Raw genomic sequence first — 15,360 nt, forward strand, 5'->3', positions numbered from 1 at the left:
TGGCAGTCCTGATTCGGCCCCTTTCCATTTGTTTATTACTGTTTGTTCGTGTTGCAAGATGTGCACCATCTTACATTGGTGTTAACACTTTTAGTATTGTAAACACAAGTATTGTTAGCATTGTAAACATAAGTAATAAGTAAAGCCAGGAATTTCAGGCAATAAAAAATGCAAAAATAGGCAGGCAAAAAGGCATTTAAAAAGCTTGAAATAGGCACTTAAAATTGGAGCAAAATGGTAGTTGGTAATGCCTAAAAGCCCATATAGGTATCCAAGGTATAAAAAAAGTTGCTAGAAGTATCCGGTATACCTACATATTCATTTCACTCGACTGTCGTAGCAATAGTACAAAAGAAGTGGACATAATTGCACAAAAAAAACCCAACTGCGTAGGTGCGAAATAAAAATTGAAAACTCGTACTTACAATAATATTGTATGCAGATTTATTCTGATGATTGGTTGTTGTTGCACATCACAACTAGATGCTTTTTCAAATTTTCGAAAGAGAAATTTTGTCTCCTGTCAGTCAATAAGACAAATTTTATGATGGTTTTTCTTTGATGGACCAACATGAATATGATGGTAACCATCATGAATTTCCATCAAAAACCATCATATTTTATGATGGTACCAACAAGACTGACCATCACCTCATATTAGGAATTGGAACAAATTTATGTTGGACCAACATGAACAAAACCACCATAGTATGATGGTATTTTCCGTTAGTCCAACAAATAAATCCATCAAGAACCAACATGGTTTGATGGTAGTTTTTGATAGCCCAACCTAAAAATTAATCAGGAACCAACATATGTTGTTGGTCTCAACTTATATTCCATCTTAATTCCTGATGGTACCAACAAGACTGACCATCACCTCATATTAGGAATTGGAACAAATTTATGTTGGGCCAACATAGATAAAACCAACATAGTTTGATGGTGTTTTTCAATGGTCCAACAAAAAATCCATTAAGAACCAACATAGTTTGATGGTATTTTTTGATGGTCCAACAAAAAAATTTATCAGGAACCAACATATTTTGATGGAATTTTTCAATGGTCCAACAAAAAAAAATCCATCAAAAACCAACATGGTTTGATGGTATTTTTTGATGGTCCAACAAAAAAATTTATCAGGAACCAACATATTTTGATGGTATTTTTCAATAATCCAACAAAACAATCCATCAAAAACCAACATGGTTTGATGGTATTTTTTGATGGTCCAACACAAAAAATAATCAGGAACCAACATATTTTGTTGGTTTCCAACTTACATTCCATCAAAAACCAGCTTAATTTCTGCTGCCACCATCAAGACTGACCATCACCCCATGTTAGAAAACCTACGTGTGTTGATGGTTTCCAACTTAATGTCACAAAAAAACCATTTTATTCTTTGGTACCATCAATATAGACCATCACTTCATATTAGAATTTGGAACAACCTATATTGAACAGATATGAGCTAATCCAACTTTGCTCCATGGTTTAACAAAACACAAATGAACGAATTCCAACAACAATCATACTAATTCTTGATGATCATACTATTCTACTAATTCTTGAAGACTAGCCATTACCCATATTTCAGCTTGTTTGTTGGTACATAAAAAACCAATATATATTGCTGTTTTCATTATGGTGAACCACTAAGTATATCGTAAACAAAATTGGCTGGTTACAACCATAACTTTTCGCCACAATCCATGCATTTTTTAATAAGCATGATTTGAACATCTTTATGTTAGTCCAATTTACATTTGAAAATAATATATAAAAAAATTTTTTTGTATGGAATACTATGTCAATATCGGCTATGATTATGTAGAAGTTTCATTATAATATTGAAATTAAATTAAGCAAAATTAAAGCTTGAGACTCTAATCATTTGTCGGACCCTAACTTACAGAAAGTTTTTTCCTACATTTAAAACAAGATAGCATTCCATAATTTATTTTTAATTTAACATTAAGATTGAAGAGGAAAAAAAATTTCCTATAGTTTATAAGTACAATTTACAAAAAATATATAATAGATTTCAAAAAATAGAATTTTGATAAATAAAGACAAACATGTAAATTGAAAACATTTATTTAAATACATTTAATACATTTATAGTACTTTTAATAATTTTTTTTACACACATAATCTACAAAAGTATTTGACATACATAAATGTTGAATTTCAATATACAATATTGATGAACTTTATTCCCATAAATTCTCGAATTATAACTGCAAAATAAAAAAATCAAATTAAAACACATTAGATAAACAAATGACAGTAGCTGTTTGCTTATTTTTATGCTGAAAATAATAACAGGTCTGCCAGCTTATACACATTTTAAAAAAATATTTTATAAAGTGGTGGACATTTAAAAATCAAAGCTTTAAAAATTTTTGTTAAATTTGCCAACAGCCTTAAAACAAAAGACCTAGAACAAAATCTCATTGCAAATGAATGAATTTATGAGAATTGGCATGGAAAATTGGCTAAAATAAATAGAAAATAATATCCTAAAACATAAACTTATGTAGCACTAGAATAAATATTTGGAAAAAAAAAAGCGTAGAAAGTTGACAATCCTGTAATAATAATGAAAACATATAAAATAAATATAGTCCTGGATGAAAATATTGCATAACTTTTAACACTAGAAAAACTGAACATTGCTGTATACCTTAAAAAGACTGAGGGGGTTAGTGATTAGACATCCAAAATCTTAATATAATTATTTAATAAAAATATATTATAGGCTTGATCATTGAAATTCTGTGGTATTTCATTCTAATTAGTTAATGAAAATATTTGATTAAACTAAACACTGTATTTTTAACATGTTTCTATATTGCTAAGGCATGAATGATTAAATAAGCACTTAAATTGGAACAATTTATGGAAGGTCAGAAATACTCAGCACTTTCAGTAAGTTAGTGTTTGAATGAACAAGTACAGCATCTCTTTAATTTTTTTTCAATCCTAACTTATTGGAAATTCTCTCCTAAAACCAAAAGTAAAATTGTATTCTTATGCCAAATGTTTACTTATTAAACATTTTAACTCAAAAAAGGCCTCTGTAAGTAATGCAATCAAAAACGATTCCTGATTCGCTATGAGGCCACATGTGCAGCCTCCATCTGCTAAGGCTATTTTAGTTTTGATATCACTTACATCATACCATTCTAACACCTTTTTTTTACTGAACTAAAAAATCTTAAATATTCAGAACTAGAAAATTTTGTCAACTATTAACAATGTTTCAGTGGGTACCATTGAATTTTAACATTATAAAAATACATATCAAACCCACATTTTTATTCAGCTACATAAGGGCAAAATTTATAATACAGATAGTTATTGACCATGTGAAATAGTAGGATTTAATCACAAAAAATCAAATGAAAGCTAGAATGTATTGGCTTTCATAGCACAGCTATTGTAAATGAACGGCAGATGGACAAGTGTGGTATAATAAAATTATGTTTACGGAAAGTACATGTTTTTTGCGTAAAAAAAACTTTACAAATGGTACAAGTAAAGTAATAAAATGTTTTTTGGGAGTTTCAAGGAATTCTGAATGCATGAAGAATTAAATTATAAAAAAAAGACTGTAATTGTCTATTATAGAGAAACCAAAAAAAAAAGAGAAAGGGGTTAATTTGGCTCCTTTTGTCTTTCTAGTGTTAAATTTATAAGGGAAAATTGTTTTAAGGCAAAGAAGTAATCAGTAAACAAAACAATTAGAAGTTTAACAGTAGAAAAATATGATTTCTCTCTTATTCAAAAATAAATAAATAAAATTACTATAAAATAAATTATACATTAACTATTCTTCAATAAATATTAGCAATTAGGAAAAATTATTTTCGATGGAAAAAATAAAATATAATATTTAAGCTTTTACAACTGTGTAAACCTTTAAATATTTTATACTTGTAAGCAATTGAAAACTATAATAAAAATAAACTAAATAATGAAGAATTTAAACGTAGTACCTTATTACAGTTTATTGGAATGTGTTTTAAAGAATAAAAAATTAATAATATAAAGATTTGAAGTCAATTGTCCTATTTTAAATAAGATAGAAATTTAACGGACGAAATGTAATCTTAAAACACATTTCTTAAAAGTTGTTGAATATATGAAAATAATAGGTATAATTATTGCTATTGCTTGGAAGAAAGTTAAAGATTAAACATCGATAAATTACAATTCTACATCTGTTTAATAAAACTGTTGCCCTGCATTAAAATGCCATATACAGTGAAACCTCCAGGAAAGATCACCTCTATGTAGCGATCTCTATTTACAACCACTTTAGGGAGGCAAGGTATTTTTTCCATGGACTTTAGCAGAGACCATAAAAACCTCTCTCAGCAATTAGGCAAAATCTCTGCACAAGATGAGGAAAAGGTCAAGTAAGGAAACACAATAAAATATCAAAACAAATAAGTAGTTTAAAATGTATTCTAAATATGTGCTTGGTTTTTATTTGAAGAATTATTTCTGATGATCTCTCAGATATCTACAACTTCATGTTGTAGTCAAATTGAACTAAAGACGATAATTTAGTAATCAGAGTTGAATGATTTATTTTTGATTAATCAGTAATTTTTGTTAGATTACTTTTAGTTATTTTAAGTATATAAAAAAAGTCAATTGGAAAAAACTCAGCATCTCAAACAAACAAATCCCTTCTCATCTTTTACAGCTGATTTTTATGAAGAAAAAAAAAATTAAATGCTAACTTAAAAACATAATTTTTTTATTTATTTAAAAAAACTACACCATACATAGTTGGTACATTTCGTTTCACACATAATTATATTAGAAGGGATAATTTCTATTAACGTAAAATTTTATTCACCCATCCAATTTTCACGACATCAACACAAGACATGACAGTCTATAATTAAAATTGTTTGCGAAAAATCACGTAACTTTGAGTCGATGAAGGTAACACCACTAAGAACGACCAACCTCCATTCCCAAGTCCATTTTATCGAGGAACAGAGAATGGTCTCTCCTGAGAGGTTTTCATTGTATAATTATGTCCATTATGTGAGATGCAATTCTTACTAAGTTTGTTAATTTTTGCAAGATTAAATTTCTAACAAATTATGAAGTCTTAGAAATACAAATTCTTAAGTCCATAACAGTAAGCCGGAAAAATAACTTCAATGCTACAAAAATTATTAGTAATAAAATAATAAGGTTGTCCTAAACGAAGACTCTAACAAAAAAGCAAACGATCAGTTAACTAAATACAAAATATTCAACTAATTATCTGGTGACAAAATTGTCACTACATTCGACTTTTTCAAGAAAATTTGAAAAGACAAAATAAGTAAAAAAAACTAAAAGCAGTGGTAGTGACAACAGTAAGAAAAAATAGGACACATTAAAAATATTTATTTCCAAAAGAAATGTCAAGCGTTTGACTCAGCTTATAATTTCTTTAACAGAATTTTCTTTTTGTTTCTAATGCTACAAAAAACACACAACATTTTTTTAAAAATCTTAGTTTAAAAATCATTTTGAATACTGAGAAACAAAAACATAATAAATCATTTCTAATAAATTATTAGAAATGAAATGAGGCTTCAGTAATGCTACAGCTTTGGCCCGAACCACTATGTGACTGTGATTTGCAATTTTTTGAAAATTTTCCAAGTAACTCTTAATGCTATGCAAAAACTCAAATTAATACTTATGTCAGATATCGAAATTCTGATTCACAAGTACGATGGCGACAAGAAAATTGGAAACCTTATTTTTAAACCTTAATTACTTCAGGTTTTTTTAATTTTTGTAAACAAAGTGCTTTCCAGGATCTAGTATATTTTAGAAAGTTTCGAGTTTGATATCTTTAGATACACAGAAATCACTCCAGATTATGAAATAAAAATAGTTATGAAATAAAAGTTAGACATTATAAAAAGAAGTTTACACATTTAATTGAAGAAAAATTAAAAAAGCTTCTTAATTCTAACTAAATTTTAAAATGAAAATGATTATTTTTTGCACTAACAAAACTTACCCATCCTCTCAAACAGATGAATGGAAACGAAATCCTAATGATCAACAGATTCTACGTTCAAATGTTCCTTTTAACTCATCCAAAGTAATGAACTGAAAAGAAAGTCAATTAAAAGAAAAAAATAAATTGCATTTTGTTGCCCTAAATACGAAATACCTTGTTTAGAATGGAATGAACATTTTAAAAGAAATATTTATGTTTACAACAATTTTCAGCAAATTACGCTCATATAAGGATAATAAAATGGTAATAAATAATCTTAAAATTGTAGTAAATTTTCAGTCACTTTACAGAATATAAACAAAAATGTGAATATGGGTATCGCTATCAGAACATTTGTCCTTCATACAATTGATAAAATAGCAGGAGTGAATTTAAAGTAGTTTAATTGTTAGATACTTTATCTTTAACTGCTTTACATAATATAGATGTGTGCATTGTGGATAACAAAAAAGCTCACATCAAACTATCAAAAAAGATTGGGAAAACAGAAGATCATAACAATAAAATGAAAGAAAAACAAAATTGCTTATTAATGTATAGAGCATCACTAGTGTTGTAGGATACCAGTCTTAAAATTTAGTCTCAAAAGTTACGTGCTCAGCGACTTAATTCTAAGATTCGGGACACAAAGCCTTATTGCAACACTTTGGGCTACCTAAACCCCTTTCGAATCTCAATCTCAGAAGAGATTATCTCGTGAGATTCAGTCAGACGCATAAACATATGTCTTTCCATGCGACGGAGGTTCAGGATTTTGGAACTTTGCCATATGCACCGAGTGTTTGCGTACGGCAATTGCATTCGCTTCTGAGTGACGATCTTACACCAGAGACTAAATTCAAAAGACTTTCAACAGCATTAATCACAATTATTTTATCCATCATTTTTTATGTAACAAATATCTTTAAGATAACATCAATAAAAAATTTATTTATTTTAATTCCCACTGTTTATGTTAAAGACCAAGGGACTGTCTAGGTTTTTCTGAGAGGTACCTGTTTCGTGAAAATTTAGATATATTTAGTGAAAATTACAAATTATATTAAAAAATCAACATAAAAATATGGATTTATCATTTCTTATGAGACACAAAAATAAAATTTTAAGAAAAAGTATTTTGTGAAACTACCGTTTTTAAGTTGAATTGTTGAAGGTACCCCTGAACGGTAATAAATTTGGCTTGGACAGACCTCTGAAGACAGATAATTTTATCAATGTTTAATTAATATTTATTTTAAACAATGAATCAATTGTTTTCAAAATTGAATCTGAATAAATTAGGGAATAGATAGCGGTTAGATAGAATCTGAATCGATACCGGTTTATTTTTATGAAAAGGGGTTGATTTATTGGTATCAAAGTTCAGGCACAGCCTTCAAAAAACGATTGAGAATACTGATGGTAGATGAAATAATAATAGAATTTATGATTTGTCCCCAGCCAATTTATAGCTCGAGTTCCACATAATTTTTTAATAAACATTGCACTTTTACACGAGGTAAAGAATAAAAATAAATGGAGATTTCCGTACCATGATCTGTGGGTATAATCGCCAAGTCTTGAAATTTCCGGGCAGTGTCCCGAGAGAAACAAAAAAAAAACATCACTGAAAGGGACCAACTCGAAAGGTATAACTCATAGCTAGGACTGGGCCATTAATCGATATATCGCGACATTTTGATTTAACGCCTGTATCGACAGGCCGATAACTCGCGCTGGGAAAGACGATGTACGTATCGTTATAGTGAAACGGCCTTGATTGCTGAGCGGTAGAATCAGAATCAGTTTTAATGAACATATATCGTGATCTCACATGTTCTTTTCCGCACCTCTTACTTTTTTTTCTTCTTTGCCGTGATTTGATCGTTTCTTGTAGATTATTTCAGACTTGGTAATCGCCGTCGTTACCTTGTTCTGAATGTAATCCATTATTGAAAAGAATATATAAAGAAGTGTTTCTGTATTAATTAGGTAAATTTTTTTTGATATTATATGTTTAAGTATTATTTTACATTATTAAATTTATTACAAACGGAAATCTAATTTAAGGTGCCCATAAAGAATTAAATTAAAAAGTAGTCAAATTTGTTAGGCTATTTTTTACTTTATTTTAATTTATTAAAGACTTTTTGGATAAAATAATAATTTAATGGGTTTTTATTACTGATTTTAAATTTATAAATCTTTAGTTGTTTTCATTTTTATAAATAAAATTATAACAAAACTTATTTTTCCACGACTTCTTTTTTTTAAATCATTTAGCACTTCGTTTTATTAAAGAGTATAATCATGTTTTTTAATTTTCTTTCAATATTGTCAGTTGAATATATTATCGAATATCATAATTCTTTTGTTTTTATTTTTAAGAAATTAAACCTTACTTTGTTTTTTCATTCAGAATTCGGTAATTATTCAATTTAACTTTATTATTTATGTGAAATAATAATGACAAAAAATAGTGTTGTTTTAAAAGTGCTTTTTTTGTGTAATTTATTTAGCACTTTGTTTTAAGCATACAAATAATTTTTCACGAACTTATTTTTTGAAATTTCTCTCTATATTGTTAGGTAAATATATTGATAAATTTCAATTTTATTTATTTTTTTATTATTTATTTTTAAACTAAGAAATCTTTCGTTATTTGTGCGATCATTTTTAGAAAATATAACATTAATATCTTTCTTAAGTAAAACATATACATCAAATTCATAAATTGATTTAAATCAATCTGAGTATGAAGTTTTGATAGAAATCCGACTTTCTGCGCCTTACAAGTAAATGAATTTCAAAAATACTATATCGCGATGCAAAACTGACGATGCATCACGATATAAAATTTCTTATATCGCCCAGTCCTACTAATAGACATCCCCGGGCAAACATCTACGTGTTATTTTTAAAAACATTAACAAGTTTAAAATCTACTTGGTACCTTGGCAATTGCAGTTGGTACGACAGATCACTATACGGAACTATCCCCTATAAATTATCTAGAAGAAAAGGTACTGAAAATATAATAATTAAAAGAATAAATAATTTTATAAATACTTACGTGATTGCAACCCTCACGAGGGTGAACAGTCAACAAACAATAAGAAGTTGAGCTGATATTTTGCTGCTCACCCCAAACGCAAAATTTGAAAAGAACACTTAAGTACCATTCACACTGCGCTCCTGATTGCGATTGACGCAGGGTCGAATGTATATTGTGAGAAATTAAAGTATACTCTGGAATTTTAACAAAGCAATATAAAGTGTTTTTTTTTAATTCATTTTCTATTAAAATATCTTTCGGGGTTCGATCCTTGACTCAGCCAAGACCCTCCGAGAGTACATGCCATGTACAATCTCGTAAAATCGGAGGAATCGAAAGTCTTGTATTCGGTCTCTTAGCTATACAATGGGTACAGGGATATAGAGAAAATTTATAATCTGAAAATCCTATCATTAGATCGAAAGTTATTCAGAGTTATTTTGTGTGTTTACATCACCATCAAAATACTTAAATAATAAATTTAATAAGTATTTTTTAAGTTTTTACCTACTCCTTAGCAACTTTAAAATTCAATATATTAATCATTGCAATTACTAAATATTATTTCATTTATATAATAGTTCGGGATAGCCTAGTTGGCAAGGTGCTGGACTCACGGTCGTGAGAATGGGAATTTGAATCCATCCCTCGAAGACTCCCCGTGTAATAAATGGTGACAGTTGAAAGTTAAATCTGTTGGGTCACAAAGTTCTCCATGATCTCATAACAGATTAAATCTCTGGGGTGGGGGGGTACTGGAATGGAGATTGATCGCTCTCTGGTTCAGGTCAAAATTAGGATCCGTGAATGAATGATTGGATTTATGAATGGGTTCCGCCATATAAATGGGTGTGGCAGAAGTTAAATTCTAGGCCCTAGATTGTGTGACTGGAAAACAAGTACAATCACACAGCCCTTACTTTAATGACCTACGACAACCAAAGCAATATATATAATAATTTTTATTTATTATAATAGTAAATTTCCACGCCGTTGTAAAATATTACTAGAATATGCACGATTTAAGAAAAAGTACAAATAACGGCTTTTGTTCCTCTCATTTAATCTATCACTCGTTTACTTAAATCCACGAATCGTTCTAATTTCTGTGAATGCGTATAATTTTTTCTAAATTGAAGATCTACCTCAATGTTATTACATTTAATAACTATTTATTTTTAACCTTAAATAGAACTTTTATACAAATTGCAGAATTTCTAAAAAAATTTATCTTATTTAAATCCTCTAAATTTAATTATTTCTGATATGTTGCTTTACTGTTTTGTACTTTTTAAAAACGCCATAATGTTATTAATTGCAATAACCACATGTTAAATAATTTAAATCACAAGTCTTAACCTTTCAGTAACCAGACAATGCTGAAGTAGTGCACGTGTACATAAAAATTTAATGTATCACTAGTGTACCTATATGAATGAATCTTTCTTAACTTAATCCTGACATGTAGCTTTATTATTTTCTGCATTTAAACCTCACCTTTACGATATTAATTGCAGTTACTATCAATTTTTAACCTTTAGCAACATATTACTACATTTTTAGCATTTAAAAGTACAACTTTCAACCCCATTGTTAAGTATCATAAGAATATGTTCGACTATACCGCACGTGTGAATAAAACTAACGCACGTGTGAATCTTTTTTAACTTAATTAATCCTGGTATATAGCCTCCTTGATTTGTGTTTCTAAAATTCACCATAATGTTTTGAATTGCAATTACCATTTATGCAAATGGTAATTAAATTGCAATTACCAAACCATGCTCATAATTTTATCTCGCAGTCGTATACCCATATGAATAAATCTTTTTTGATCATATTAATACTAATATGTATCCTTATTGTTTTTCTGAATTTAAATTTACCTTATAGATATTAATTGCAGTTAATATAAATTTTAAACCCTTAACAACATATTACTATGATTTTTGCTATTAAAATTACAACTTTCGACCCTATCGTGAAGTTTCATAAAAATATGTTCGACTATACCGCACGTGTGAATAAAAACTTTATCTTCTTTGAATCTCTGTTAATTTAATTAATCCTGATATGTAGCCTTCTTGTTTGGTGTTTCTAATATTCTCCATAATGTTATGAATTGCAATAACCATTTATTTTAAACCCTTCGTTATAATTTCACCACATGTTTGATCATTTAAACCACAACCTTTAAGCATTCAATAAAATGCCGCGAGACGATGCTCAAATACTACACGTGCTCAAAATTTCTCAGTCGTGTACCCATATGAGTGAATCTTTTTTAATCTCATCAATATTGATATGAAGCCTTATTATTTTCTGAATTTAAAATTCAAATTAATGTTATCAATTGCAGTTACTATTAATTTTTAACCTTTAACAACATATTACTACATTTTTTGCAATTAAAACCACAAATTTCTACCATATTGCAAAATATCACAAGACTATATTCGACTATAACTCACGCGAATAAAAATTTTATCTTATTTAAATTTTTCTTAATTAAGTTAAACCCGACGTGTGCCTAATTGTTTTGTGTTACTAAATAGCAATAACCATTTATTTTTTAACTTTCATGAGAATACTTTCACCACATATTTAGTAATTTAAATAACAACTTTAAACCTTTCAGTAAAATGTCACACACAAAGCTCAAGCAGTTCACGTGCACATAAAAATTTTATGAATGAATATTTCTTAACTTTATTAGTCCTGATATAAGGCCTAATTGTTCTATATTTCTCAAATTCACCTTAATGAAAATAATTATTGCTATTATTTGCAATAACTATTTTTTACCAACAATTTCCATCATATTTCGATGGCTGTTGTTGGTTCATCATTAGTAAACATACCATGCTGATTTACCATCATAAGGGAAATACAACGCATTCCATCATAATATGATGGTTATTGTAGGCCCAACATTAATATACGTAACTTGTTGGTTGACCATCATAAATATAAACCAACAATTTCCATCGTATTTTGATGGCTCTTGTTGGTCCATCAATAATAAACGTAACATGTTGGTTGACCATCATAAAGGGAATACAACATATTCCATCTTAGTATGATGGTTATTGTTGGGGCAACATTAACATACATAACATGTTGGTTGACCATCATAAATATAAACCAACAATTTCCATCATATTTTGATGGATCTTGTTGGTCCATCAATAATAAACGTTACATGTTGGTTGACCATCATAAAGGGAATACAGCACATTCCATCATAATATGATGGTTATTGTTGGGCCAACATTAACATACATAACATGTTGGTTGACCATCATAAATATAAACCAACAATTTCCATCATATTTTGATGGTGCTGTTGGTCCATCAATAGTAAACATACCATGTTGGTTGACCATCATAAAGGGAGTACAACATATTCCATCATAATATGATGGTTATTGTTGGGCCAACATTAATATACATAACTTGTTGGTAGACCATCATAAATGTAAACCAACAATTTCCATCATATTTTGATGACTGTTGTTGGTCCATCAATAGTAAACATACCATGTTGGTTGACCATCATAAAGGGAATACAACATATTCCATCATAATATGATGGTTACTGTTGGTCCATGAAAAATCCAACATTACTTGATGGTTTACCATCATAGCAATACAGCAACATTTTCCATCTTGCTATGTTGGAATTTGTTGGTCCATCAAAAACCAACAAACCATGATGGAAATTGTTGTATGATGGTGCCCATCAAAACATGTTGGACCATCAAGAATCTTGTTGAAACCAACATAAACCATCAAAATCCTTTGATGGTACCATCATAAATTTTGTCTTGGGAGTTTTAAACAAAGATAAGGATCTTTCTACTTCGACAGAAGTTATGGGCGCGTACCTAAAACAACTTGCCATGGTAGGAGATATGGTAAGTTCAACTGTAGTATCACCAGAAAGTACTTTTGCAATGTCCTTGATGCATTCAAAGTCTGTATTTGCAGAGATGACGTTTTCACATTTCTTCCTTATTATGTCACCAGATGGTCCAGGCACAGACATTAGTTCTTCAATAGTATTGTCGAAAATCTTTAGTGACTCGGACAAAGACTTATTTCTTTTTTCAATGTGTTCAATAGCTCCAGGGAGCTTCCCAAAATAAGTTGAAATAATAGTCAGTTCATTTTTAATTTTAGAACTGCTAAGCAGATTTTTACTTTTTCTTATGGATATTGCCTCTTCATCCGAAAAGCTGGTAAGGACTCGAGTAACTTCCTCAAAATTTGTGCAGTAGTATGAGACTGCTGAAATCCATGTTCCCAATCTCGTAAGGATCGGTTAAGGAGGTAATTGAATGTCTGGTGCAATTTCTTTGAACACTTGAAGGGGCTTTCACAAATACTTTTTTCACACTAGAAACAAGCGAGTCTACCTCAGGATACAGACCTCTTACTTCCTTTGCTATCCTGTGCAATGCATGAGCAAGGCACGTTAGATGGATCATATTAGGAAATAAAACTTTTAAGGCATTTCCAGCTTTTTTCACGTAGGAAGCTGCAAGAAATAATAGCACTCTTTCATGCTCAATACCATTTGGCCAAAGTAAAGCCAGTGCATTAGTGAACAACTGTGCAATTGTAGTACTGTTAGTCTTTTGCAACTGTTCAGATGTCAACAAAAAGATTTTATGTTTTTCAAATGGGTCCATAACACCAACAATAACATTCGCAACATATCGTCCAGTTACATCTGTCGTTTCATCTATAGATAGCCTTATGTTTTTCGTTCCGATTTCATTTTGAATAGTTTTAAGAACTTCGGTATAACAGTCATCTAAATAAGTTTCCCTTAAAGTTGATTCAAAGGGCACACTTTGATTCGTATATTTTTGCAAAAAAGCTCGTATACTTTTATTTTTAAGTTTCCACAGCGGAATGCCGGCATCTACAAATGATCTGCATAAATCCATTGCAAATTCCGATTTGCGAGAAGATAATTGAAAACAGGTCGAAATCAGAGTCGATGTTTTCCCATCCTTTTTATCTTTTGCAGTTTTATACTTAGATGTCTCCAAGTGCTGAGATATAAAATACTTCTTCTCAAAATTTACTGACTTCTCGCATGCCTTACAAAACAGAATGCTCCCATCAGTAGAAAACACATCCGACCCAAATTCTTTCACAAAACTGTCCAGTTTTTTGCTTGTGCAGGCTTTTACTTTAGGCATTTTAGAAATAACAAGTATACTAGAACACTTTTTCGTGCTCCTGCTACAATGTGCTCAACCAGCTTGGTGAATTCGTTTTGTAGATAAGAGAGCATACGAGTTATTTGATGGTGTAGGCTATATGGGCCGTAAGTAAGAATAAATTCTATTGACTGTAAGTAAAAATAACTCCAATCTTTTCACTCCCTTTCTCTCTCTCCTTGCAAAGCGCATCGGGCGAAGGTGACGCCACGTTTTCTGACTCCACGACGAAGGTGACGCCACGGAGAGAAAATATTAATAAGACAAAAGGAATAAAGTCCTAATCTCTATAAATGCATTACAATACGTCGGATGACAGTCAACCATTTCTGTACTTCAAAATTTCTTCATTTTGCGTTTATGCTCGGTCAAAAGCACAAAAAGCTTTGCAGAAAAATTTTAAATTAGACAGAAATAGGCATTTATGAACAAAAGGAACGAAAAAGGCATTTCCAGAAGAAAACGTTTAAAAAAGGCAGAAAAGGGCATTTATGGCATTTTGCCTGAACTTCCGGGCTCTAGTAATAAGTAATCAAATACATTGTTTGCAAGAATCTCAAAACACAATGATGCCAAATGCCTTTAAAATACAACTGAAACAGTAACCCGGATATTTAGGCAGTCCCGAGCTTGCAGCGTTCCCTAGTGTAGAAAACACCATCCATTTCGAATACCAGAGATATGACGTCACAGTTATCTGGTTTGTTGTGAAAAATTCTGTTTCCCACAACATGTGTTTTAAACGTCATTAAAAATATCTTGTGTTATATAAAGCGTAGTTTTTATGAAAGTGGTGGTGATGGTTTTTTGTTGTTTGTAAGCACTCGTCTGCGAATCGTGCTCCTAAAATTTTACTTGAAAGTGTTTGATTCGTCTGTTGATCCATAACATCGTGAAAATCCTTGAATTAAATTTTGGTATGACTTTTTTCCTCTTTTTGACAAAGTTTAAACTGTAATTTTTCAATTAAATCTTATAAAAGTAAGGTAAATATTCTATTTTTTTAATAATTCTATATAAACGTGGTTATTTGGCGGGAA

At 30.0% G+C, this 15,360-nt stretch overlaps 1 protein-coding gene and 1 long non-coding RNA gene across 4 annotated transcripts in view; one reads left to right on the forward strand and one right to left on the reverse strand.

Annotated features, from left to right (window-relative positions):
* Window positions 1–2,084: 2,084 nt before the first annotated feature.
* On the reverse strand, window positions 2,085–9,191 carry LOC147801173 (uncharacterized). Its single transcript, XR_015430183.1, has 3 exons — window positions 9,105–9,191; window positions 6,050–6,141; window positions 2,085–2,243 (listed from the first exon to the last, which is right to left on the reverse strand). It is a non-coding gene; the product is annotated as an uncharacterized LOC147801173 (long non-coding RNA).
* Window positions 9,192–15,001: 5,810 nt separating this feature from the next.
* The window catches only part of mahj (LisH and WD40 domain-containing protein mahjong), a 161,543-nt gene continuing 161,184 nt past the window's right edge, over window positions 15,002–15,360 (forward strand). Inside the window, exon 1 of one of the 3 annotated variants that reach the window (XM_087154784.1) lies at window positions 15,002–15,237. The gene's annotated coding sequence lies outside the window, so the exon portion shown is untranslated. Of the gene's footprint in view, window positions 15,238–15,281; window positions 15,307–15,360 lie in introns of those variants that run through there. The other 2 variants (XM_087154786.1, XM_087154785.1) reach the window with 2 other exon arrangements.

The sequence above is a fragment of the Parasteatoda tepidariorum genome, chromosome 11 (genome assembly GCF_982258835.1).
Source record: "Parasteatoda tepidariorum strain Cologne lab strain chromosome 11, Ptep-v5.0, whole genome shotgun sequence".
NCBI lineage: Eukaryota > Metazoa > Arthropoda > Arachnida > Araneae > Theridiidae > Parasteatoda > Parasteatoda tepidariorum.